Genomic DNA, 27,622 nt, shown 5'->3' with positions numbered 1-27,622 from the left:
ACTGTGGGGCTTCACTATGACAGCATTCAGCACTCACCGACCTTTGTCAGCATACCTTTTTTTCCTTTCCTAGTTTAAATGCTACTTAGGAATATAGGGCTTCTGCCAATGAACCTGTTTATAATGAGCACAGCACGGTCTCTGGGTTCTGTAAACAAATATCTCTTTAAAGTTATACATCATTTCAGAGACTTAAGATTCATTTGCCGAGGAAACCCTGTGTTTTCTTCACTGAAACTTTGCTAGTTAGACTTTTTTTTAAAAGAGTGCACATAAACTTTGATCCATAAACTTAAAAAAAGAGTAGGGAATGATAAAACACTTCCCAGAATTCAAATGTCAAAATGTATCTTCCGGGGGAGGTGTTTCAAAGTATTTCCAGCTGTATAATATTATAATAATCCTTGTAACACAAAGAGTTATTACAAGGGCACACGCCTAATTTGGCTGCTGCAACGGGGCCAATACTTATGGCCTGCTGCCTTGCTCGGGGCCCGCAGCCGAGAGGAGGCCTGTTACACCATCTCGGCCCAATCCAACCTTTTAAGCCACGGGTCCTAGTCGCCGGTACACAAGCCACGGCAGGGCCACCCGCGACCCAGCCAGGAGCTGGCAACTGCCGCTGCCGGCGTCCCCTGTCAAAAGGCGTCCGAAGGACGACTTGGAACGTCACGCAGTTCTTGAACGTCCTTGTGGAGCAGACCTAAGACACGCTTAGCGGCGGGCTCGACACGGCAGGAAGGGCAGAAACAGACGCCACGGCCGCCCGCTCGCCGTAGCCCCTCTCCGCGCCGCGCGCAGCCCTCGCTGGCGGCTCGCACGTGAAGCGCAGCCGCCGCACGCGCCGCGAGGCTGGCGGGGGGCGCGGCCCGCCGGCCCATCCTACCCACACCCCCGGCCTACAACCGGCGACTGCGGCGGCACAAACCCCACCACCGCCGACCCGCCGCCCGCACATCCGGGGCAGAGTTGCCGCGGGGCGGGGCGGTGCGCGGGTTCCGCCCAGGGGGCGCGGGCGCGCGGGGGGAACGTGTCCGCGCGCCGGGCCGGTCCCCGCCCCTATCCTCGTGCCCGCCCCCCTGCCGGTGATGGAGACGCGGCGCTGAGGAGGGCTGGGGCGGCAGCGGCGCGCGCGGGAGCCGCCGGCAGCGGTGCTACGCAGAGGACGGGGCATGCGGAGCGGGCGGCGCCGGGTGGCTGCAGCGGCGAGCTCCGAGGCGCCGAGAGAGGCAGCGGCAGCTCCTCCGCGGGGCTCCGTGTGACCGCGCCGCTACGCCCGGAGCGCGGCTCTCGGCAGCCACAGGAAGAGGGGGTCGAGGCGGCGGTGGCGTCGGCGCAGCGCTGCTTCCCCGGCCGCGGAGCGAGGCGGCGAGTGGAGGCGCCGGTTCTCCGTGGCTGTAGCGGCAGTTCGTCTGCGACAACGGCGGCCGCGCCTCAACTTGGTGCGAGGCAGCGGCCGCCGCGACGAGCGAGCGGTGCGCGGATTGTCTCTGTCCCCGCCGCCACCCGGAGGATTTACCCGGCGGGACTCTGCTTCTCGGGCGCCCGGTGACAGACGCGGCAGCGGTGGGGCCGGCGGCGCCCGCCGCCCCCCCACTTCCCCACCGGCCGGCAGCCTTCCCTCCACCGGCCGCCCCGCAGCAACGGATAGGGCCGAGGTGAGTGTGGGCTCCGGGCGCCTCGGGTTCCGCTTCCCCGCCCTCCCTGCCTCCTGCCCCGAGCTGGGGCTCGGGGAAAGGGAACCACTGAGTTCAGGCAGCGCAGGGCTTCCCCCCTCTCCGGCTGCCAGCGGGGAAGCCGCCGCCTCGGCCGCCCGCCGCTTCCTCCCCGCCGCGGTGCCTGCTTGGGGGACAGCCGCCACGGAGGACGGGCACATTCAGCCCGCCTGCTGCCTTCCGGCGGCTCCCCAAGTTGCTCCTTGCCGGAGGAAGGGGCGGGTGGCGGGGCCGGGGACGCCCTGTTGCTCCTTCCAGGGGAGCTGCTTTGGGCCAGCAGCCGACGGCAGCGTGTGTGTATATGGGGAAGGTGTCCCGGGGCGGCATTCCCGGCGCTACTTCTGCACCGCTGTCACATCAACTTCCATCAGTTAAATGTTTATTACGTAATATGTGACTAATATCTTAGACTTTCTCTTATCAGTTGGAATCCGGATCAAGCTTATTTTATTTCGTTTTAATTAATAAAGCTGAAGACGGTCGGGGATACAAGGGCTCTCGTTCCAAGTAGTTGCCTGAAGCAATTTAGTTTTCATGTGGCTATACCGTGTTAACAGAGGGTTACTACCTCCTCCCACACCAAGAAAGCAGAAGTGTGCGTCGTCGTCCCGTGTCTGCCTTCCCCTTCCTTTATTACTTAGTCCAGCCAGGTTTCTTTAGGTTCTTGTTTTTAGCAGGCTCTACAACCTGCTACTTGTAAACTTAAAGGGTGGGATACTGAAATAGAAACTGATTTTTGTGCAGTAGCTGCTTAGAGAAATAACTCTTATGGTGATGAACAGGAGTGAAACAGCCTCTTCTGTTTATATAAATGATGTTGGCACTACATGAACTGTAAATGAACATTGCCAGCAGCTGTGCAAACCAAAACTATGTAACTAACCATGTATTTTTATACACTGCTTACTCACAACTTTGCTGCTTCACAAAGGCAATGAAGGGCATGCTACACTGAACACTTGGAACACCACAGAACTCGTTTTTCTTATCAATACAAAGGATTGCTTATATTGGAGAAAGCATTTCACTTTGTAGTGACAGCTTCATCATTTTCTATGACTCGGAATTTTGTTCCATTTTTAAGTGGTATTGGTAGCACTTTGAATTTGCTGCAATTTGTCAGACTTACCTTATCTATAAAGCCTGAGTGCACATCAGAGATAAATATTCATCACATAATTATTGATAGGGAGATAGATTGTGGCAGCATGATCATCTTCAGAAAAATAAAACAAATGGTACTTAGCAAAGACACCACGTGCAAGCCACCCTTGAGATCAGGATGGTAATGTTTTGACTATTATTGGATGCTGTCTGTTTTTTCAGAATGGTAAGCCTTGTGCCTGTAGGAAAAGAGCAGTTCAAAGAAACTAAGAAAAGTCATGGAAGTGTTTGAAAAATACCATGTAACAGTCATTGCATAGCCTAGTGGTAAGGTGGTACTGTTTCACCTTTACCCAAGGATTTATTCCTCCTCACCACCTCAAACTGGATTTGTTCAAGTGAGTTCAAGAATAAGCTATACAGGGAAAGAATGGAGGCGATTTAGAATAAACTTCAATACCAAATTATTGCTTTAAAAAATCGTACCCTGCTGTGCTTAGTGTTGCATACGTGTTCTTAACAAGCTTACAACTAATGCAGAATTTAATATTTTTCTTTCTTCTGTCACAGAAAGAGTGCAGAGTTTATTTTTGCAATGAGAATAAAAAGTAGCTCAGGAACACTCATCTAAAAATAGAGTACTTCCAAATACTTAGTGTAAATCACATTAAAATGATTTATGTTTAGTTCAAGACACAAGAGATTCTTGACAGATTTTGCATTTTATGTTTTTAGTGATTGGTTTTTTTCAGTGCACATGATATGTCTCAGATTATCCATTTGGCACAAAAGTTTGATTCATAGGACCAAAGTGGTACAGTCTTTGACTTAGCGATTTCCCCCCAGTCTGTTTCTTTAACTGTCTTCTATGTGGAAGTGCTGGATCTGTCGCAAGTTGACCTGTACTGGGAACCTTCAGTGTTTACAAGGAGGAGGACTGGCCTACAAACTGAAATAGAACTTTTTTTTAAAATAAGATGCATTAAAACATCTTTTAGCAGTTGGAGTGGTGCTTTTGAGAATGGTGCTGTTTCATATTTTTAAGCCATTCATTTATCAAGAATTTTGAAGTTATTTTATTTGACATGAATTATTAACCAAAATCTGGAAAGCTACAGTGCTGTCCTTTAGGCCAAGTTACAGTGTATGTTTTGCATTCCAGTATTGCTTTTCAGGATCATGATTTCTAAAGTTTTTTTGGAAGTGGAGTTTGTTTGGAGTGCATGACAATCATAGAATCACAGAATGGTAGGGATTGGAAGGGACCTTTAGACATCTTGTCCAACCCCCCTGCCAAAGCAGGTCCACCTAGATCAGGTCACAGGTGGGTTTTGAAAACCTCCAGAGAAGGAGACTCCACACCTTCCCTGGAAAGCCTGTGCCAGGGTGGAATTTTTAATGTTTCAGTTTCTTTCTGTTGCCTCTTGTCCTCTCACTGGATACAACAGAAAAAAGTGGTGCCTCAAGTTCCTGTCATCCCACCATTTAGATATTTGTAAATGTTAATGAGATCCTGGCCCCTAACCCCCGTCTCCTCTTCTCTAGACTAAACAGCCCCAGTTCCTGTAGCCTTTCCTCATAAGGAAGGTGCTTCAGTCTCCTGATCATCCTAGAGACGCTGCACTGGACTCTCTCTGTAAGTTCTCTGTCCCTCTTGAGCTGGGGAGCCCAGAACTGGATACAGTACTCCAGGGTGAGGCCTCACTAGGGTAGAGTAGAGGGGGAGGAGAGCCTCCCTTGACCTGCTGGCCAGAGTCTTCTTATCTCCAAATAAAATGTTTTAACTGTGTGATTGTCATAAAAACATTTTGACAGCATCTTCTTCTATTTTTTTCCCTTTTGCAGTCTTTCTAGTGAGCTTAATCCATTATGTGAAATCTGGCCATCATAAAAATCAATGGAATTGATATACTTTTAGCTAATGTATTAAAGAGCTGGCTAACTGCTCTATTACTCACTTTTTGATTGCTTAAATATGGTTTTATGTTATGAAATACAAAGATTCCTAAGGGACATTTACTTTCAGTGGAATTAGAAGCTTGTGACTTTGAGCACTGCATAAATATCTTGTGCATATACTGTTGCAGTAACTCCCAGCTTACTGAGGTGTTCTTACTGTCAGGTTCACATAAAGTTCTAGTTATAATCCATTAGAGAGAACTGACTTGAATTCTAAAGCCCTGGACAGTACCCTGCGGATTACTGAATGGTGCTTTGTAGTTTCTTGTAGGATATAAGACTTCAATTCCTTGTATCTTTGTCTGAAGGACCAATGGAACTAAACATTTAACGTAGAAAGGTGTGTTCAGCTGATAACCTGTATTGTCACTGAGGATGTATGTGCTTGGAGACTTGGTCAGTCAGGAGGAGGTACCCTTTGGCAAGGTGGTCTCCCTAGGTTGTCTGTTAATGTCACCTGACAGCCAGGTTATCCAGGGCTTTCTTTCCAATCATTAAAAAAGCCCACAACATTTTTCTTCTCTTCTGCCTTTAAATGGTAGGTACCTATGAAATGGAACTTGGTTGTGAAATGACTTCAAAACTTTTTTTTTTTTTCCCCCCAAGGCATTTGGTTTTGTAATTGGAGTGGCCTGCTGAATTTCTGTGGAATTAAAATGTTATCCTCAATAATCAGAGCTTTGTAATGGTGTCTTTTCACTGGAATCGGTGTTTAAACAACCACTGCAACTTTCATTGATAGTTTCAGCTTGTGTGTTTCCTTTGTTATTTATCTTTTCCAGCATTTGAGAGAGAAATAGGCAGGGATATTGAATGCTGTTTACATTGTAGACTGCTGTTCTGCATAACCTGATGGCCCTTAAGACATTTGTGTCTCTTCTTCTGTGCGAAGCTACTGCTCATGGGCAACAGTATAAAGCAGCAGCAGTTTGCTGCAATGGAAGTTCAGACTGTGGGACCAGCTGATGTACAGCTACTGTGAAATTAATTCTTAGTTAAGGAGGGAAGCGTTTTTGTACTTTTTTTTTTTTCCCCTCTTGTGCCATGCTGGTATCAACTTTCAGAAACTTTACTCTCTTAGAAAACTTACCTAAAAGATAAGCCAGTTGAGTATTCTGCTGTCTAGCTGAAAAGAGCATTAGCATCCTTTGGAGGCTGAGCATGTGAACTGCTCTGTGTTCCATAACGCTGGTCTTGCTTTTCAAAACTTTGTCCTGTAAACTGCAAGCTGATGCAATATTGTAAATGTTTTGGAAGGTCTAGTTTCTTTTCACTAGTGCTAATATTGATTAAACTGTGCAAGTGGTAGAATCTCTAGGATTTTTTTTTAAAATGGGATTTCTCACTATGGATAAAATGTTAGGTTTTTTGGTACAAACAGTATTTCTTAGTAATGGAGTGTGGTACTATTTGTGTAAGAGACTTCACTTACACATCAGGAAGTCACAGGACAAAATTTGTCATCCAAGTGAAGTGAAACAGTTCAATCACAGTGAATGTCCTCGTTACGTGTGAAAACTTGTTACAGGAAAGTGAGAGGGTATGTCATGTTTTGATCTTTTTTACAGTGCATCAGAGTAGACCCCAGAGCTTCAGCATGTACTTCCTAGAAGCCACAGAAATTAGGATAATATCACAGTTTGTAAATATCTCACAATAAGTAGTTCTGCAGGAGACAGGAATATTAGCATCATTTTACAGACAAAGACCCAACAGAGCCTAAGGCATTTGAATCTGAATCTGTTTATTTTTCTGTAGAAATGGGTCGTTGTTATCTTATCTTTTCCATGCTATTTAAGCTTGCACTTTGTATGCTAGCAATACTTTAGTGCAAATTATGAATGATAACCATAATTATGCTGAAAACTACAACAGTTTTTACAGAGAGAGGGAAATAAACTTTGTGGGTGCGGTGAGGAAAAAAACGGGGCAGAAATATTGGTAATAGGTTGTAATCAATTGTCAGTGTGTAGAGAAAGATTTGGAAGCAATTGTTACATTTGTGAATGAAGCTCACTGAGAAGCAGAATGAAAAATTGATCAGATAACCATGGATGCCTGTAAAGAGAAAACAGTATCTAGTACTGGTCTTAATCAGATGTCTCCGTGACCGTGTCGTAAAACGAGTTTAACTAGAGTGGCTGGATGAGCAAGGACTCAGACCAAGCCAAAAGTGTGTCAGTTCTTAACTCTGCTAAGTGGTGCTTTTTTTTTTTCCCAAGAAAAAAAACCCCTCACACTAAAACCCAGAAGTACTATCAGCTTCTGCACCTTCATATTTTCCAAGTGCAAAGTAGTTGTAGGTAAAAAAGTAGGATTGGTCAGAGTTATGCTTTCACTCTGTGTGATGTTCATCAAGTTTGGTTATCATTATGACTACTTCAGCATTAAGAACAACCTGGGCTCTTACGTGCCTATCCTGTTGATGACGTTTCTGCATGAAATACATTGAAGAGAGTACTTTCACCAATGGGGCATTTTTAAAGTATCTTTAAGGACTCATTTAAGTTAAACTAATGGATTTATTTAATTTTTAGTTCAATGTGTACTCAGGGTAACTGGGATTGATTAGAGTTTTCAAACTAATTCTAAATGTAGAACTCTGCTTCTACTGTTGTCTCTGGACAATAAGGCAAGCACTTCAGATTCTGCTGAATGGAATACTACTTAGAATGTCCAGTTTTTCAGTTGATGACTTTTGTGAAAAAGTTAAGGACTTTTTTTTTAAGACCACTCTGTTTTAAAATCTACTATCTGTAATGTGAGTGAAGTTGCCTGCTATCTTTATCTTTGAAAAATGGTTGATGACATACCATATCAGTCCTGTTCCAAAGAGATACTTGGAGTAATCACTATACTTAGAGTAGCTGGAAAACCCCAGTCCCTGCAAGCTGTGTGTGACTTTGTTCACCTCTTTTCTAATATTCTCTTGCAGTTTTTTCCTTTAGTACTCACTGATCAGAAGTTTAAGAAATATGGGTACTTAAATTAGTAATAGGTCAATAAAGCTATTTTGTTTTCCATTTTCAAATTCTGGAGATAGTGCAGATATGTACACATACTACAGATATTTAGCTTCCTAAAGTGCAGCAGAGATACTACAGTTGAAATATATTTTTCAAATAAACGTATTTAAAGAAAAATTAAACTCGCCCCTTAAGACCCTCTGACTGTAAAGAAAGGTTGTAAAATTGAAGTCCTTTTTCATGCTGACATTTCTAAATATTTGATTTTTGTGGTTTATTTTCTTGAACTGAAAGTCTCAGAAACAACATGAAAAATACAAAGTTGTTCAGTAACTTTAGGGAGTAGGAACGTGCAGTACGGCCTTCAGGAGCCTTAATGTAGTTTAAAAATTACACCCTCTTTGTACCTACTTTATGCTCTTATCATAAGTTATTCTTTGTTCCAGTGCTGATTGCTTATGAAAAGGGTTACAGATAGGATAGGAAAGTCCAGCAAGTCAAACTTGCATTTTCTTGATACTTAGACTAAAGTATCTAACTTCTTTAAAGAAGAGACTGGTAATATTTTGGAAATGTGGTCTAAGATAGCTGTGGGAAAATGACTCTAAGCTACTCAGTGGTCCCTTTTCTTCAACTGGAACTGTGGTTTATTTGGGCACTGAAGTGAATAGGGAGAATAATGTGACAGGAAGGATGCACAGGAATTCTTTATTCTCTGTAAAAGCTCAAGTTCCCTGCTAAAGCAGACCAGAATGGGGCAGCTGCTACTATGTTAGATGACATACTTGTAAAAAATATTATTCAGCTTCAAATTGGTTTTATTGTATGGCATCACAGGTTTTATGAACATCAGGTGAAATATTTTAAAAGTGTACAGATCAACATCAGCCTTAAGGACTGCTTCAACTGTTCAGAGTTCCAGAAGTAAATGGTCAATATTCTCGCCTTCCAAATAACTCTAATGTGCTGAGAGCTTAGACAGTATTGGCAGTACACTTTTAGAAAAAATAGTATTCATTATAGATTTTACATGCTCTAAAATCTCTATTTGATGTTCATCTGTGAATAGATTCATTGACTTGCTGGGAGCTGCTTTAATATTTTATCAAGTCAAAATTAATGTATAGGTTTTTAGTTGAATACTATATTGTTGTACAAATGCAAAGTTTGGTACTGTAACTGTCCAGTAACACTAACAGGCTCCTACAGAAAATATTAAACAATCCATCAACTCTTGTAAAAGAAAGATACCTAAATGCAGGCCAAGCAGAATCAGAATTAATCTGACAAAAGCATCTGAAAGAAATGTTTACTATTATATTCAAAAAGCATACGGTGCAGTTGTTAAAAGTCAAAGTCAGCTTTTTTTTTTTCAGTATTACAAATTCAAGTATTATAGTGTCATATCCTTGAATGGAAATGGATGTTTAAAAAAAATAACATGAACAATTCTAGCAGTCTGAGTAACCTGAACAGGTTAAAATGCTTGAAAGCAACATTCACTTGTGTCTGTAGAACCAGTACAAAACCTTTTTCTCGATCAAAATATGTGTATTGGGCTATATATCTAATTTTACATTACAGTTATAAATCACAAAACTTTACAGTATTTAATTTAAAACAAAAAAGTAGGTAAGTAATACCCACAAGAAACTAACTGATCTTGTGTATTGAATTTGTTAAATCTTAAAAAATAAACCCCATTTCCCCCCTCCCCCCCCCCCCCCCCCCCGCCAAAAAAACCCCCAAAAAAACCCTCCAAGACCTTTGTTTCTGGAAGTTATTTCTTTTCTTTCCTTTCCTTTCTTTCTCATATTTCTTGTAGTTTCTTTTGGATTTTGCAGGCTTGTCAACCACATCTTTTGTTTTGTCTTTCCACATGCAGGAAACTTAATCACTGTTCTGCAACTAGTTAATGCTTGAAATCTGCTATGTGCAAGAAACCAGTTGCCTCACTCTCAGCTGCGATCTGATTCACAGAAATACAATATGTGATTTTTTTGCTTTGGATTATATCAAAGCTTTCTTATGCAGTTTTAAACTATCATGACTATTCCTTTTTTTTTTTTTCCTTCAGAATTGTGCTTTCCTAAACACATAGAATCGCTGTAAGAACATCTTAGAGCTGAAACAATGGTTTCTCTATAATTCATGAGTGTTATGTATATTTGAAAGACACCTAAGGACTCTTGTTAATCACATTTTCCTTTTTGTTGAAAACTTAACGTATCGTCATCTTCCAGGAAAACAGGGCCTTTTATTTTTTATGGTATACCTCATGTTATTTGCAGTAGAGTTGAACAGCACTGAGTTGCATTCAGCTTGCACTAATCCACTAGTTTGGATCACCAGTGTTTATAAATAAAGAATCCACAATGAGATGTTTTTATTAAATGAGCAGACTTTCTTTGTTGTCACTTCTATGCAGTAAAGCCCAGACTTAAATTGCATGCAAGTCAGGCACTGATTTCCAAATCAAACGTTTGACTTTGGGATACTCATAGCCAAGTTTTCAACTCGGAGGCTGTCAAAATATTTGATTCTAGCTTTCTTATAGTTGAACCATCTTTTGTTGCAGAGGCTAATGAAATTATGATTCACTATGACTTCTGTCTGCAGACACAAGCTGTACAGTCTATTTCTATGGAGCAGAAAGAAGAACAATTTCTTGTTAGTCTAAGATACTGTGTTTGCATCTGTATCTGTCACTTGTAAAATGCTGGCTAATTGCTAGTTTAAAATAGCTCTTATGAATTACTGTTGTAGCATACCAGCTTAACTGTTTTCCATAATTTGTGATTCTTCATTTCTTCCATTTGTTTGAATGTGTAATGAATGATTGGGTGTATCGTTAATTCTTTATTCAGAATGATGTGGTAATGACTCAAGAATGGGATTGCAGAAATGTATCAAAGTCAAAATAATAGGAATTGCTAGTAATTTGGGGTTTTTATATCTAGTTTGCCATGTCTTAGATATGGCTGTCTGTAAATGAAGCTTAAACCTTTTCTGAAAATTTTAGATTTTTTTTAATGTAACTGAAGAATCTTAGAGAATTTTACTGAAAATCTTCATTTCACTGTACTGGTGCTTAGAGAGTATTCAGAAAAGGTGTGAGTTCTTGTATCTTACTTTGCATGCAAGTTCTTGACATAGTTGAAATCTCTAGCAAACTATTTTGAGTAACTTAATGAGTTCCTTTGTGGTTTAACGATGTACTAAACCATTACATAAAAGAAAAACTAGTATTTTTCAGGAGAGACAGTCAATACTTCTTGAAGAGTAAAATGACGACTGACATCTTTTAAATAAATTGAAATCTATTTATGTCCAGGTGTATTCAAGAGGAAATCATTGCAATGGCTCAGGTGGCAAACACTGTTTTAAGATTTCCAAATCTGGGTCTTGCCATTTGGAGAAAAGGGGATTAATTTGTCTCCTTTGTTGCAAATGGAACTACTACTGCTTTGGCATCATGAAACTTGTCATGCCCTGAGCAGTCACTTTCAGACATGAGAAGGAGAAAGTTTAACTAGTCTTATGCAAACAGTTGTTGGAGAATCATCTTCCTTTTCCAAAAGGGTTTTGTTTCAGATGGAGGGAAACAAAATGTGTTTATCCATAAAAGCTTGAATGCTTATGGAGAAACAATACTGGAAAGTCTCCAAGCTTATGAAATAAACTGTGTATTGACTAGGGAAATTTTGAGACTTCCATCATAAAACTATGTATATGTCTGAAAATCTTTCGTATCTACTGTAAATGAAGGTTCGTGGAAGAAATACTGTTTTCTGTTCAGCTTCAAAAGGAACATTTAATAGACTTGCAAATAAAACTTTTTTTACATAACTCATTCAAGACAACTTTTCATGCAGACAAATTTTGAAGGATGCTTGGAAATGCATGAAGGCACTTGCTTTGGCTGCATCTATCTGTATGGGTCAAATATTCAATGTTGAAGTGTCAAGAGAGGTGCTTCTCTGGCGGTACCGGTGTTGTCTGGAGTTCTCTGCCCATAGTTTGCCTGTTTTCTCATAGTATGTCAAATGTGATAGTCCTTGTAAAAGCTAGTAGTGTTTTTAGGTGAGTGCTTGCCCCAGCCAGGCAACAAAAATCACTTTGGCAGGAGAGTAAGAACTACCTTTTGAGACAGTTTGATTCCTTGCACTGTTCGCCTTTCACTCTCCATCTCTATTCCACATACCCTCTCCCTCCAGAATTGTAGACTGCCTTTATTCATACTTAATGGGCAGAAGTCCCCCCAACAATTAAATTGGTACAAATTTGGAGGGAATTGATGCTGAGGAGGAAGAGAACAGCTCAACAGTTGCTTGTTCTAGCCTGCCAGTTTACCAGCGAACCATGTTTTCGACTGACTAGATGGCATTCCTAAACCTTGGAACCTTTTACTGATTTGATAATTAAGAAGCATAGGGAAAATAAAATAGTACTATGTGGGGAATTAATGTTTTGAGGGTGGAGGAATAAAGGAAGAGCTCGTAAGGGGCATGAGAAAGGTGCTGAGGTTACTGCTGTTCACTGGATTTTATGGGGGATCAGGCCACAAGTTCTGCTTTCCACAAGGAACTATAATTTGTTTTAGCAAGGGCTGCTTGTAATTTATTTTTAAGAATTGTCATGCCCTCAGATATTTTTCAGTGTGCTGCTGAAAAAAAAGATAGCCAGCTGCTGCTCCAGGGTAGCTTTTTTTAGAAGAACATAGTGGTAACAGTTAAACCACTTCAGTTGCAGTAATGAGTAGTTCGTCGTATTTCTTCTCCCTGACACAAAATTTCCACAAGTTGCTTATGAACGTCTCAATCTGAATTTATTGAATGTTTGGGATTTTGGTTTTTTCAAGTAAGAATAGTGTAAAATCCTCTCATGGAAGACATAATTATAGTGACTGACTTGTAAATATACAATCTCCTCTTCTTTTGAAAAGTCAGAGAGGAGAACAGTAGAGCAGACTTGAAAAGATTATCATATTGTTCATACGTGTAAAGTATGTAAGCTGATGTAATTAGTAAGAGCGATAACCTAATTTATTTACTGTCTGAATACCACAAGGAAAAGAAACGAAAGGAGCTCAATTCACTGTCTTTGTGCTATTATTTTCTACAATAAAATTTAATGTCTGGATATTTTTAACATTTTTGCCTTTAGCTCCGCTATTTACGTGAATTATCTGTTTTTTCTACACGTAATATGTAATGTTATAACAACTTTCGTGGCATAAAAGAAGATAATCAGAAGAGGTGATTGCTTCAAACCTTGAAATGAATAAGAGAAAGCATAGGTTGTCTTAAGGATATTGTCTTAAGGATATTCTATCATTTACTGCTACTGGTGTCTGAATTAGGTATCTGTGTTGATCTGCCTACCAGGGATTACTCTGTGTTTTCCTCTTTTTTTCCTTTTGCATATTAACAGACTTGCAAATTACATATAATATAATCTTACACACAAATTCCTTTCATTCTCGTAAAGTTCATGGATCACTGACATTCTTTTGAAAGCATTATAAGTAAATGACTGGATCACAGTATTGAAATAGTGTAATGTTGACTTTTTAGCTTGTAATAATTTCAGTAAGTATGTATACTGTAAGTAGTCAAAGGCTACACCTCATCTTAGTAAATTAAAATCTGATAATGGGATGTTGCTTTGTTGAAAGCTGATTCAAAAGAAGTAGAGTTCTTCAAAGAGCAATATTTGAGACTGGAAAATAGGGACTCAGTAGCATAAGTGACGTTACCAAACATCTTTTAACATTGAAAAGTATATACGGGAGTCAAAATTAGAGACTTCAGTAGTATCTTTGAAACAGCTTTGAAATAACCCTGATACAAGATCTCCAACCTTCCCTGGACAACTGCAGTAAGCAACGTGTGAGATACAATGACATTCCCTTTCTCAACTCTCTAATTTACTGCAGCTACAAAAGACATTGGAGAAGTCTCCTAGTCAATGCTTTGACTAAATGTGTGCGTTGGGGACTCCTACTGTAGGCAGACAGGAGCTGGGCAACAGAAAACCTGTAGAAGGGAAGGACTAGCAAGAGAGAATAAAATGTAAATGTCTTGATGTAGAAGATAACAAAAATATTTAAATGACTAAATAGTATCTCATTATTTCCTTTGTCAAACTTTGACAGTTACAGTTGTGTAGCAAGCTAATTAGCAAGATTTTGCACATCCAGAACTATTAAAAGAATGTAGAAATGTTGACTGGGGAGAATCTTCTTATTGGCAGGTGAAAGTTTTGACAAGCATTATAAGCCTATCTAGCCAATTTCAAGAAAAAAATCAGTTTAAGCTTCTTCATTCTGACCACTCTTGACTCTGACAAGAGTGAAATTTATTATTGACACAGGATTTGGCTTCCTTTTCATGCTTGCTTGCGCTTTCTGAAGTGGAAACATAACCCTGTGGGGGGGGAAAAAAAAGCTTTAACTGGTAAAGACATTGATATAATTCAGGCAAAAGGGGCTAATCTGTGTTTAAGGAAGATATCAATGAGATCTTTGCAAGAACTGGGAGAGGTTTAAGTACTCCAGTAAAATGTAAAACAGGCTTACCATCTGCTTTAATTTGCACAATAGGACACACCATTATAGCCCTGTGGTATGTTGGAGTAGTTGTTGAGGAGGTAGACAGGAGAGTTCATGCGTTTGGATAAGACGTGATGTCTCTTGAGTGAAAAATTATGTGGTAGTCCAAACCAGACAGGAAAGAGGGTTGCATAAGAAGTTAAATTTACATGCTCTCTAAATCATTTTAGTTTTCTTTTACGTATGTGTGCTGAAGATAGCACTGAGCTTTAAGTCTTTTACAAACTATTTTGCCATATACATTCTTGATGACTGTGTATTGTTATTATGGTATAGGAAATAAAATTGACTTTTACATTCTGTATGTAACTTTTCCATGAATATGGAAGATCGATAAGGTTTTTGCTGAAAGGATCCTATTTAAGTTGTCATTTTTTTATTTAGAGTTTGTTTAGAACTTGATGTTCCACACTTTCAGAAACTTTTTGGTGCAAATGTAAGAGTAATGCTGACAAATCAGTGGTATGAGCATACTTGGTCTGTAGAACTCTTCAGCTTGGAAAGCAAATAACTGTTCTCAGCATTTGCTGTTCTTTTGAAGCTGATGAAGCACTTTAGCTGATACTTATAACTTAGTTCCAATTAATTTGGTATCGGAGTAATTTGAAGCTACATGTTTGTGTCATACCATGGAAATACAGCTTAGGTATTTTGACAAATGGATGATCTTCTGCTTTGGTGGGAGCCTCACAGGGAGGCTTGCCGCAAATTGCAAGCCCCAAATTTACAGTTGCAGAGGAAGGTCTTAGAACATCTCCAGTTTAGTTACTAAGAAGAACTGAATTTAAAAAACATAATACATTTCCTAGGCATATGGAAAAAGTTAGTTGATACTTTCCACTTGAAGCCAGTGTTAAGAAGTCGTTGGCTAAGGGTATGACTTTCACAAACAGTTCAGCTGAAAGCTGAATGAGTTGGAAGGCTTTGTTTTGGCCTACCATGAGGTGGGCAAAAGTGTTGAGAGCTTCCTGCTTGCTTTTCTTGATGTCAAAATTTTGGGATAAGTGGTTTGAGACAGTATAGTACTTCCAAAGATTTTTTTTCCCATCTTTCTAAAGGAAGAAGAATAATTCACTGTTAATTCACCAAAGGTACTACATTCATATTTTTATAGCTTTTCATTAGACTGTTTTATAAAAGGTGCTTGCTTTCATTTTGGTGCTTGATGAAGTGTTCTTTAGTATAGTGTACCTGCTATCAAATGAAATGTTCTGATTTTATTCCTCTAAGTTTTAGTTCTTTTTATATCCTGACCTTCCTTTCAACATAGCCTACTTGTTACACTCTTTTAGTAACTTTGGTTCTTAGGGGTTGTCTAGAAACTTAAACATTCTGAATGTTTTCATTTTACTATCTAACCTCTGATGGACTTCCATGTGGAAGATCTTCATTTCTTCTCTTTCTGTAATATTCAAATGAGAATTATTCCTTAACCCTGAACCAGGTATGTTTTAGGGAAGCAGGACCTTATACAACTGATAGTGTTCTCAGTCACTGGAAAGACAAATAGTTGAATTTATATCTGAATAGCTTGACAGGATATTTCCAGTGGTGAGAGTTTCACAGACCTTGAAGCATTCAGCCAGGTATCAGATTAAAAATGATGTTATGATGTAATTTGCAATGTTCCTGGTCTAGCTGCTAGAGGTGCTTAAATTAAGATGGAAACCAGATACAGAATACCTGAAAAACAATTAGAGAAATAGAAGACATAATTACCATGTAACAAGCCAGTTGCTATTTAGTGTAACAACATCATATCTCAAAATTTAAGAATTAGCTTCACGAGCATGCCACTGCTGCTGAAGTAAACAGTCTTTTCCTATCTGTTCTTTTCCTTCCTTAGGCATGTATTGTGAAATAGATTGCAACATTTTCTGGATCGCAGTACATATCTGTGCTAAATTAGCTCTAACCTGTACCCAAATATGATGATGTCAGAAAGGAGTGTGGGGAGAGAAGCAAATGTGTAGAGAGTAGGGGATGTCGTTATTCATTCCTTGAGCTGCAGTGCTAATTTTCAGTATTCCTGATTTTTTTATTTTTTTTTCCTGGATTTTAGTTGTGATGTATATGTAAACTGCTGTCTTGTTTCCTGCATACCAAAGAATCTTCTTGGTTTGTGCTTGTGAAAAGAAAGGCATTGCAAACAGCTGACTGACTCAGCAATTAGTAAACTAAGTATAATAGGGTATTTCTAGGAAGAAACCTTAAGGCTTGCAGCATGTTTTGGGAAACTATGCTGGATTGCTGCATTGCTAAAAGATGCATTAAAGCAACAGTGCTTTTTTTTTTTTTAACTAATAAAAGCTAATTCATTGGTTTATTATCACAGTTTCCTTATCCTTGTTAGGACTGTGTTAATAGCTCTCAGTATTCTGTTTCAACAACTTGTTACTGATTTTACAGAAAGGGACAAAAAAGAAGTTAGGATCTACATTATGAACTGAATCCGTTGTTTTGGAGACTTGATAACGTAACATTTCCTGTGTTCTTTTTTGTTAAACAAAACTTCCTGAAATAGGGACCATTATCTCACCTGAGGCCAGAAAATGGTTGCCTGCCTGTTTCTACTTAAAGAATGGCAGATTTTTTGTTTGTTTGTTTAAAGTGATCTTCCTATTCTTGCAAATGAGAAATGGTAGTAATTTTTCAGCTCAGCCAGATTGCAAGTACTGTTGCAAGCAGCAGAACTTTGCCTGGAGGCAGATAAAGATACCCAAACCTAAAATTTCAGTGGGAGGGTTAGTATTTGTGTGTGGAGACATATGCTCAGGTCAAGCAGTTGGTTGGTTTAGAGTATGTATTCTCCTGTTGACACTGTTAGACAGCCTTACTGAAATGCTTTAAATCTGGTAAAAGACTGCAAACCATTACCACTTCCATTTGTTTACCTCACCACAAAATTTTGGTTTTAAATAGAGCATAAATATTTTCAAAGAACTGAGTCCCCAGACCAGACATTTTTCCTGGGGAGGTTCTATGTATTACTTCTGTGTTCTGTGCTGTGGTTTGTTTTGTTTTGTTTTTTTCTAAAGGTATACTTTCATGTGCTGTAAACTTACTGTTCTATAAGTTAAAGTTCTCCTAATAAGCACTGTGTGATTTTGGACTTTAAAATTGTGATAGACTTGTTCATCTTCTGAACAGCTGTCTCCTAGTATTTTCATTACCTGCTAGGGAACTAATGTTGTATAATATAGGGCTTCTTAAAAGCTTGTGGTCAAGAATACAATTTTCTCATTTTCCTCTTTAATTAAAAGGTGCTAATTACCTATTGCGACAGAAAAAGTACCAATTTGATTTCTGAAGGCTTTTTACGGTTACATTTGGTTCTGAAGTTAATAACCATATAAATGTCTTTTTAGTCTTTGTGGTCATAAATTACTTGATTTAAGGAGTCTACTATTTATATTTCTTTTGTGATAAAGGTACAGACAGTGCTTATGCCCAAGTGCTGGAAGAAATTATTTCTCAGTGTCTAAACAGACATAATTAGATGTGTGGGGCACTGGGTTTACCCTGGGGACTTTCTACCACTTAGCACTTTGTTTACTATCTTCACAAGAAAATATTATGTCATTGAGATCTTTTGTAAATGTTGAAAAGCATTGTTTAAATTTGACATTTGCTTTTACAAATTTATCAGTTGATTTATTTCAAGTACTACCTATTGACAATGGCAAATCTTAAGATCTTTCTTAGATACTTCCTCCTCCCACTTTTCCCACTTTAAGTAATATGCTCTAGTGCACACTATAATACTGCATGCGTGTGTGATCTCCAAAAGAGAGAGTTGCCTTTGGTTAGAAGTTCTCTTTATGCATAGGACAGAGTACTATAATTTTATTATCCCACAGTTGCCTGTTGCCATTTGCAAACTGATTTCTTGGCCCATGCAAGACTGAGATTGTGATCTCTTAAGCACCAGTAAAGCAGCATATTTGTATGTCCACAATTTTGCATCTCTCTGATAATCTCTGAGGTAATGGGAAATATTTGTAGTTATCTCACTCTCTATTTCCATTAACAATTATCAGTGGAAATGAGGAAACGGAGTATGACAATAACTCAGATACATCTTTTTTTTTCTAAATTCTATTCTCCCACACCCTCCCACTGTAAGCTTTCTTACTATTTCAGTTTTCTGCACCAGATCAGAGAACAAAAGATCACATATTCATTTGAGTATTACACCTGAGAATATAGCAGGCAACTTTCCTGAAGCTCTCTGCTCAGTGTTGAGGAAAGCATTGATCATCATAGGGAATGCAATTTTACTAAATGTTTGAGGGCAACTGTGATTATTTAAGTACATAACTATATAAAATAATTTTGTATTAATAATTAAATATTTTTTCCACAGTATATTTGGGAATTTTTACCATTTCCCTAATGAGTCAGGGAAGACTACAAAAGTTTAAACAGTAAGCATTGTCTTTCTCAGTTGGACTCCCTGTGTTTGTTTGCCAGTGTTAATGTCTTTGCCAATATACTGGCAAAGAACAATTCTCTGAAAGTAGAAATTGTGCCTCATTCTCAAAAACTAAATAAAGAAATCCACATTGTATATATGCCCCCGCATGTATATGCATGCACACATCTGTTTAGGTAGCTAGGATTAATGCCATTTGGCATACTGGAGGTGGTTGATGGTTCTTCCTAATTGCTGCGGCTTAGTTTAAGACTGTTGATGTACTTGCATTTTTGAGGAAGATGACTACTTGAGCTCTTATAGTAAACGATAATTATCTGATGTCTCCTGAACTTCGTATGGCTTGTGGTGAAGAGTTACCAGTGAGGTCCAAAGTCAGTGGTTTGCACACAGGAAATGTGTGGTCTGTAATGTCAAGGGTATGCATCTGCTGCTCATCCCACCTGAGCTCTCCGAAGCAGGATGAGAGAAGACAGGCGCTGAAACTATTGTAGAATATAGGATTGGAAGGTGAAGATTTTAAGCGGGAAGTACAGCTCAGTTGTTTAAGTTTTCAGTAGCCCATTACAATAGAAAGATTACTGGAAAACTAAATTACCCCCTCTTTCAAACAAAACTTGTAGTTGACAGTAAATAGTTGTTTGACTTCTGAGTTCCTTCCTAGTGAATGCATAGTCAACTGAAGGATCTGAGAGCTGTCTAATGCATTTTGCACTGTGGCTTACATCCTCCATATGAATCTGTACTGGTTGCTTTGCATACTTGTGAAACAATGAGGGTACTGTTTCCTGATAGCTGAAGAGAAGGTGCAGAGGGTGTCTGCCAGCTCACAGCAGTCAACACACAACGCTTTGTTGATAGTCCTACTGAAGGCAAACATGCCCAGGCCATTAATAGTCCATGGGCTGATTGCTTTACTCATGTTTTTGAATCACAGTAGTTTTTAGTCGTTACAGACCTGTGGTGTTCTTGATTTGCAAATAATTTGTGTTTTGTGTCTGGAGAGCAGTTCTGTGGTTACAAAAGGCAGCTTTCTTCTTTTTTGAGTTGTGCAATTCTCTGTAAGTACTATTTCAATTATGAAAAAGGTATTTTTTACAGTTCAAAGAGATTGAGGAATGATGCTGAATATGGTAGTAGATACTTTACTGATGAGAGCAGTAGGTTGTTGTGTGGTTTGTTTTTGTTTTGTTTTGTTGTTTTTTTTTTCCCTTGAGCTTTCCGGCAGTGTAGTACTCTCAGGCAAGCTGAAAATGAGCTTTGCTGTGATCTTGATTTGGGAGTGGATGTCCTATGTGTGCATTTTATAGTTGACTTCTCAAAATACTTGCTAAAAAAACCACAGCTCTGTAGGTTCAATCACTTTTGAGTCCTTCTTCTGGTATTAGCTTGTGTCACTTTGAGTGAGCGTCCTCAGAAGAGAGGGCAGTAGGAGGCTTGAGAGGAAGGCTTTGCTATGTTGCTTGAACGGCTGCACTTGCCAGAATCGTTGCATAGTTGGTGAAAACCTGTTGATGAAGGCCAAGAAAAGTAAGGGCATACCCTTTAGATGTATACATTTTTGGGACATAGTGTAATAGCAGCACATGCTTTATACCTGTTAAACACATACCTTTGTTTAGGGTTTCACTGATTGCATCATAAATAATGGCTATGAATCTTTTCTTTTTCCCTGACAAATTGCATGCAGGAAAAAAAAAATCTTTGAATTGTCTCCATTAAAGATTTGTTCAAATTACGATTTCCCTCGCAGTCTTTCTGTATAAGATAAAGCCATGGAGACTTATGGAATAAAAATGTGGTGATTTTGTTAAATGCTCTTGGTTTCTTATGTATTGTTGGTCAGTTCAAAACCAACAAGTTAGAAGGTGTGGCCCTCTGTGTTTATAAATCTGTTTTCTTTAAAGTTTAATGGCAGGCTAATAATTTTCTCTGCTTTTCTGTTCCCTCCCTTGTTCTGATGTTTCTAACCATGTTCAGGGCCATACCACTGGACTAAGCCAGCAGAAAAAATAAACTGATGAAATGGAGTTTATGGCAGCTGTATGACTCTGTGTGTGTGTGTAGGTGTGCCACTGAATAAATAGAAATTGACTGTACAGACTGAGAAGATACTACATGACTAAAAATAATTCATATAGTCAATCCATATTATATTTAGTAAGAGGTGAAAGTGATAAGTGGAATAAAGAATGACAATTAGCAATAGATGTTTCATTGTGCATAAGTAGCTCTGCATGATTGTTGCTGTTATAGGCATTAACTGTGTCAGAAGGAAGTTCTTTGAATAATGGGAATGCAAATATTGAGATTGTTCACTGTGGGCACTTACAAGAAAATTATAGGTTGCATTTTACAAGCATTGTGGCTCTGAATCTGGTCACCGTATGAGAGTGGCTGGCTAAAATTTTTTTAGGTTCAAATAAAAGCTCAGAGTATTGGATTTCCCAGAAAACTCAAAAAAAACAACCCAAAACCCCAAAACAAAACACCTTTATTCATTGTTAGTTTCCACTTGCAGAAGCTAAAGCAACAATTATGCAGAGGATCTGCTGCATGTGATGACAGAATATTTAGCTACTGGTAATGGAGTATAAAACAGGACAGTAAAAAAGTATTAGCATGGGATATCTCTGCCTGAATCATCCTCATCTAACTTTCATCCCGTGGAACACGTGGAGTTGAGGTGAGAACTTATTATTGACAGAAGCTGCTTAGATTCCAAAATCCCAGCTATAACAATGTAATTTGAAGTCTATATTTTATTTGTATGCACATTTTAAAGCAGAAAGAGTCTTCAGTTTAAATTGTGTAGCAGTATAGCATGGTATGGAGCACTGAAAGCTAATGGCTGCTGGCTGGTACCCTTAACCTAAGTACTCATAACTACTATCACAGCAGATGCTTGTTTTTGTTCACCTACATATTCTGTTATTGGTGCCCAGGTTTTCTAACCCACATACTTGTACACATCAACAGTGTATAGGTTATGGCTTTTTTTTTTTTTTCTTTTTTCTGGATTACATGAAGAAAATGAAAGGGCACTGTGCATTTTCTTCACCTTGGTTCCTTTTGCCTGTTTCTGTCTAAAATGGTTTTTAGAACCATGAGAAAAATCACAAGCCAGTTCTGTGTGCATACTGTGCCTTAATTTTTGATCTTGACAGAATATAATGGAAAATACAGCTTAGAGTAGAAACATACTGAAGAGAATGTAGTTACAGGTAAGACAGTCCTCTCTGAATATGCAGTTTAGGGAAGCAAATTTGGAAGCCCTGTTGTGAAGATTACAAACACATAATCAAGCCAATCTAACTTCCTCTACAACAGGAAGCTTGTGAACTAGAGAAAGCCACATGTGATACTCTTATAGAGCACGCTAAGGAAATACGGCCTAGATAAAAAAAAGCTATTTTAGGATGTATGTAAAATCATTAGATGTAACAGTAGCCAGAGTTTTATTTTTCAGTAGTTCACATTCAGCAAAGGAAAGGATATTGTAGGGGATTTTATCTAGTTGGTTGTTCTTGAACTGGGTGAAATCTGAAAACAAGAGGTTTTTGGGAATAAATGCAGTTACAGGAAGCTGTGATGCTAATTGAGAAGAATCCTGAATGTTTGAAAGATGGCCTGAAAGAATAGGATGTGATTTAAAATAAGTGAAGTTCTTTATATTTAGGTCAAGATAACATAAAATAAAGATGGAGAACAACTTATCAAGTTTTCCTGCTACCTTATTCCCCACCTGAATCTGGGACAAGCAATGGATTATAAAATGAGAGTTAACAATGCAGCATCATTGACATAGAGAAGTATATGAATGTATTGGCATGAATAAATGACGGTATAATCTGGAGGGCATATAGACTTGCTCTGTATTGTAAGGTTAAAGTACTGTATCAGCTTTGGCCTTTGTACTTCAAGAAAGAAGTAGGCACAGTTAATTTGCCTTAGGAGGATAACTGTAATGACTGGTGATTTAGAAAAGATTGTATGTGCTGAAAGAGTGGTTGAATTGGCATTTTTGTAACTCAAAGAAAAGATGAAGGGAAATGATAAGCTTTTAAATGTGTGACAGTTCACTATAAAAGAACCCAAACATCTGCCCTCAGTAGATGTGCCTTGCTTACTAATGGCAATACAGATAATTTTCTGTGTGTCTTGCTCTCATTGTTTGCTTTTTGTTTGTGTGGTTTTTAACATCTGTTTCTGTCCTGTGTCTGGACAACACTGAATAAAAGAGCCTGTAATCTTAAGATCCTTTGTAGAAATATAGAAATTATCAGAATCATTAAAATATGGATTTTCATCTAACCAAATAGATGTATAGATAGTTACTTGGTTGAAATTCTTGAACTGTTAGAAGGAAATGTTCCCAGATTTGTCATCTGCTTAGCCATTAATGGACTAGTTTCCCCATCTGTAAATATGGATCATGTTATGTACCACTGTAACACACCTGAGTTTTTTACTGTTAAAAAAAAAAAAAGTGTTAAAAAAATCCTAATTTAACATAAGCAACACTGATCTTTTTTTTTTTAGTGTGTATTGCATGTTACAGTACAATGTATAGAGCCTAGTCAGATATATCATAGAAATCTAAGTGTTAATTTGCTTTGATGAAAATGGTTTGGTCTCCTCTGAATCACAGAACGACTTCTTAACAGTCATGTTTTATGTTAAGTGTTCTGCTGGGTATATCTTGGATATTCCTATGAATCCATATTTTTCTGGCTCTTCAAAACTCACCTTTTTTCAGATTTGATAAAAATTAATGTTATTTCTGGGACATGCTTAGCCTGTTCTTTTAAAATTCAGACTATAAGCCATTTCTGTGGATATAAAACTGCATATTATTCCTATTCTATCTGTATGTTTTTATTGGTGTCCTCAAATGGAGACCAAAATTGGGAGCTGAGAAGTTGAGACATTTTTTTTTCTTTCTACTTTAATCTGCAGAAAAAAGTGAAACTGCCAAGAATTATACCTACTTCACCTGCCTCAGTGGTGGGATAATAATTTGTTTCAGTTTGGCAGCAATAGAAAAATGTTTGCCAGGTGACAATCTTAGCTTTCTTTACCATCTATTTCTTCCATACCATCATGTTATCATAGCATCAGCATTTTTTTTTTTTCCAACTTTGTACATAATTTTTCATCTGGACAGGCAATACATAAAGTCAACAGTTTAAACAGAAAAATAAACGTGAATAACTTAACTCATATATAGTATGGCACATACAACATGTACTCATAAAATAAAGGAAATACTACTTAGGTGTAAGCAAGTTACAATTTCATTAAAATTGAAAAAAGCTTTCTTGTGTTAAGATATTTTTATTTGTTTTGAGTTCCTTAGAATTTCCTTCAGACATTGCTACATTAACTGTGTAAAGGAAGAGATTTGAAGGAATTAATTCAATATTACTAAATGTTATCAGATAACACTTGGAAAAGCTCATGCATCATTTTTCAGGTGTCACCTTTTTATAAGTGAAAAAAACATTACTTGTTAAGCATCAGGTCTGTGTTTAATAACACTTGTGTTTTGTTTTTTGGGGTTTTTTTTAGAAAAATCATTATAAAGGTTAATGTTTAACTTGTGCGTGAGATGTAGGGTTTTTTTTACATTCTTCCATCTATAAACAAGAATATGTATGGGAAAGTTTAGTCTGAAAGAATGGTATCTGGGGAGCTACTCATGTGAATGTAAGCCATTGAGGAGGCTGTTTTCTAGTCTTATCAAGAACAATTCATAGTTTGTTGTGCTAAATGTTCATGATTGGATGGAGGGTGACATATATAGAACTCAAAAATAGATAACTGCTTATTTGGGACGACAGGCAGTCCTCCCACTTAAATCATATCATCTAAAAGGCTAAAAAATTTAGGTGACTTTTTTCCACCTCTCTGCTCCACCCTGCATATGTTGTTTTCCACACAGGCTCATTTCACTTTGTCTTTTTAGAAGCGGTCTTTTGGCTCATTCTCCTTTGCACAGGATTTTGAAGTCTTAAATGCTGAGAAGCTTTCGTAGAATCCTAGAATGGTAGGGATTGGAAGGGACCACTAGAGATCATCTAGTGTAAACCTCCTGCTAAAGCAGGGCCACCTAGATGAGGTCACACAAGAATGTGTCCAGGTGGGTTTTGAAAGCCTCCAGAGAAGAAGACTCCACAACCTTCCCTTTCCACCTCAGGCACTGATAGAATTAGTCTGGAATTTATTTGAATTTTTGTTCTTCTTCTAGGACAGTCTTAAGACCTTGTGGCTGGAAGACCTCTTTTGCTTCTGCGTTCATGTCAGAATGGCCTAGGCCAGTCATCTGCTCTATGGTTCCGATCACAGGTGCTCTACAGCAGTGTATTGGGATTTTGCCACCAGTGCTAGTGGATCATCCAGATGGCTGTAAACCTGCAGAGGAGGTTGGTACAAAATGTGATACTTCAGTCATCTATCTGCTCTGGACATATTTTAGGGCAAAGAGAGCACTTAGAGACTGCATTTATGGTGCTGCTTTGTCATTGCATTATATTGATTTTTGCATGGCAAGGTTTTGGTAGTAGGACAGGGCACAGGGAAGGTTTCTGTGGTAAACTTCTAGAAACTTCCTCTATATCTAAGAGCTAGTGCCAACCTGCAGCCCGGGGAGGGGTGTTCCATATTTTTGTGTTCCTTTAGGGTCCTGGTGGACTAGTTCAGTTATCTGCAGCTGTTACAAGGATTCTTTTAGATATTATCACAAGCCTAACTTACTGATTACTGTAGTTGTCTCTGTGTATTGAAAGTACAACATCCAAGTGGGTAAAGCACCCCATTTTTGGTTCTTCAAAACTTAATTTTACTCTTTCAGTATGATACCATTTTGAAAAGAGTGATCTAGACCAATGAGCTGGAATTCATATCCATTTTCCATCCAGCTAAACTAAGAAAGCCTGTTTCTCATTTTCTGTGTTTCCACAGTAAACACAGCACCCTTAAAGCATCCTTGTTGGACAAGAGATGTCTTTATTAAACAACCATTGTGTTGTCACTGGCTGCCCAATGAGGTGTTTAACAACTTAAGTTCTTATCAAGCGTTCTCTCTGTGTGCATTTCTTACTACTGCAATTTTTTTTAAAGTTTAGTTGAAACAAGACAGATAACTGAAGCTTAGTAGGACAGATGGACAAAGATGTGGTATGAGAAGCCTGTTTCCTTTGGCAGGAATTAACCAGTTCAGTTGTATTTATGTATTATGTATGTTAAATGTCGTTTTCCACTTGATATCCTTCACATTGACATTTTCTGCTTTTTTTTTGCCTTGATTTTTCTTCTTTCATGAAAACCTGTTAGCACATATCTTATGTTTTCACAGATTGAGTTCTGAAGAATTAATTTGGGCCAATTATCAAGTTCAGTGGGGTAAAAAGGAAGAAGCCTGTTTCAGATCTGAGTCTGAAACAGTCAACTTGTAAAAATCTTAATGTTACTTTTAAATTCAGTGCTTAAAAGATGTTGCTTGAACAAGCATCAGTTTAGGGGGTCAGGAAAAATATATCCAAAATTAGTTTGCTGTTAAATAATAGCAAATGATACTCAAAAATAAGGTTAAAAAAAAGGCAGAGCTTTTTTCTTTTATTTCTGAATCTACTGCTTCCGGTGTCTCAGGCTATAGCTCCACTGATATTTCTTCACTATAGCCCTGACAGCTCTTCTCTGTTGGTGAACTCTAATGAAGTAACAGATTTGACTGGAAATAACTGCTGTTGGGGAGGATACCCAATTGGTTTTCATTCATTGGTCTGAGTCTGCACTGGGAGACTGATGTGGCTGAAAAAATCAGAGTTTTTCTAGATTATTTTTCAGTTCTATCAGTTCCCTGATTGAGTTTCTTCATTGCTCTGTAAATTTTTACTGGTATTGGAATGAGGGACAAGATGGAGCAGCAACTGCTTATGCTTAGCCATGGCCTAAACATGTGATGTGGCTTCTCAGGCATGTCTACTTTCTCTTGTTGTAAAGATTTCGGTATTTCCAGAGAAGTTAAAAGTCTTTCAGAAATGTTACTGAAAAGTAATTTTACATTAATTGGAGCACAGACTTTTAAAAAAGGCTTTAATAAGTATCTGATTTAATTTAAAAAGTGGTTGTATTACTCAAATGCTATGGTCTCCAATTAATGTGTAGCGGAATTTGCAAAACAGTTGCATCATACTTTCATTTTTTAATGTTTTCTGATTAAATTAACCTTTTTTATTTATGGTGACTTGTTTCTCTCTTGACTTCTAGTAAGGTATGAATTTTGAACTGTAAAAAAGCTTAAGTTGCTATTAGCTTTATACCTTCAAAAATTATGTGTCAGGTTGTAAAAGCCAGCTAATATGTTTAAAGTTCTGCAGTTGTTTTTTCTGGAAAAAAATGGCAAATTAATAAGTACCTAAGTACTTGAAGAACTTAAGTAATTTAATGAAGTCTAATATATCTCTGCTGCAACTAATGTTCTACGGATTGTTTTCTCTATGCAACTATGCAGAAAATTGCTAGCATCTATCTTACAGGTAACTGGAGGGAAAAAAGTGAACTCTTATCAAGAAATCTATCTGCCTTAAATTACATATCGCACTCTTCAGATTTTTCTGGATTGCTGCACAGTGCAACAACTAAATTCTAAGTTTTATTTACTTTTTTTCATTTATTATGAAATGAAATCTTGATATGACTATTTTATTTAAATTTGCCAAAACTTTTTCAGATTGGGATGGAAACTTACAAGTTAAGCAAGACAGAAAACCTTTTCTGGAAAACTAGCTGTAAGAGTATAGTCTTGAAATTTAACATGTGAGTGAAT

The 27,622-nt window shown here is 38.3% G+C and overlaps 1 protein-coding gene across 3 annotated transcripts in view; it reads left to right on the top strand.

Moving 5' to 3' along the window:
• Nucleotides 1–1,077: 1,077 nt before the first annotated feature.
• GALNT1 (polypeptide N-acetylgalactosaminyltransferase 1) overlaps nt 1,078–27,622 on the top strand; it is an 86,425-nt gene continuing 59,880 nt past the window's right edge. Inside the window, exons 1-2 of one of the 3 annotated variants that reach the window (XM_061995358.1) lie at nt 1,078–1,658; nt 25,048–25,217. The gene's annotated coding sequence lies outside the window, so the exon portion shown is untranslated. Of the gene's footprint in view, nt 1,659–25,042; nt 25,218–27,622 lie in introns of all 3 variants that reach the window. The other 2 variants (XM_061995357.1, XM_061995359.1) reach the window with 2 other exon arrangements.

The sequence above is a fragment of the Colius striatus genome, chromosome 4 (genome assembly GCF_028858725.1).
Source record: "Colius striatus isolate bColStr4 chromosome 4, bColStr4.1.hap1, whole genome shotgun sequence".
Taxonomy (NCBI): domain Eukaryota; kingdom Metazoa; phylum Chordata; class Aves; order Coliiformes; family Coliidae; genus Colius; species Colius striatus.
This window is presented reverse-complemented; position numbering and strand designations above follow the sequence as displayed.